The sequence below is a fragment of the Austrofundulus limnaeus genome, unplaced genomic scaffold (genome assembly GCF_001266775.1).
Source record: "Austrofundulus limnaeus strain Quisiro unplaced genomic scaffold, Austrofundulus_limnaeus-1.0 Scaffold13795, whole genome shotgun sequence".
In the NCBI taxonomy this organism is placed as follows: Eukaryota; Metazoa; Chordata; class Actinopteri; order Cyprinodontiformes; family Rivulidae; genus Austrofundulus; species Austrofundulus limnaeus.
The window spans coordinates 1-427 of record NW_013966197.1 but is presented as its reverse complement, the minus strand read 5'-3'; the positions used below and the strand labels follow the sequence as shown (position 1 = coordinate 427).

The 427-nt window shown below is 58.5% G+C and overlaps 1 long non-coding RNA gene across 1 annotated transcript; it reads left to right on the top strand.

Annotated features, from left to right (window-relative positions):
* Window positions 1-314, top strand: LOC106512789 (uncharacterized). Its single transcript, XR_001309723.1, has 2 exons — window positions 1-83; window positions 148-314. It is a non-coding gene; the product is annotated as an uncharacterized LOC106512789 (long non-coding RNA).
* The last annotated feature ends 113 nt before the right edge of the window (window positions 315-427 follow it).

Sequence of the window (427 nt, the reverse complement as noted above, 5' to 3'; positions counted from 1 at the left end):
TGTGTGTGTGTGTGTGTGTGTGTGTGTGTGTGTGTGTGTGTGTGTGTGCGTGACACTGCTGCTGGTTCGTGACTAATGCCGAGGTGATTTTCTGAAAAATTCTCGTCAGCACAGTTTGTCCCCGCTTATGTGTATGTGTGTCCGCAGGGGAACGTGCGGTTCCTGAAGTTGCTCCTGTCCCGGCGCGCCGACTGCCTGCAGAAAGACCAGGAGGGCATGACCCCGCTCCACCTGGCCACGCGGCACCCGTCGCCCAAGGCCCTGGCCCTGCTGCTCAAACACGTCGGGCCCGGAGAGGTCGACACGCAGGACAACAACAAGGTTTCCCCCAGCACAAGTCACGCACCCGCAGTTTTCCAGCCGCCCGTAATTCGTGCTCCAGTCGGGACTTCTGACCTGCAGAAATGTAGCTAAAGGCTACGTTCAC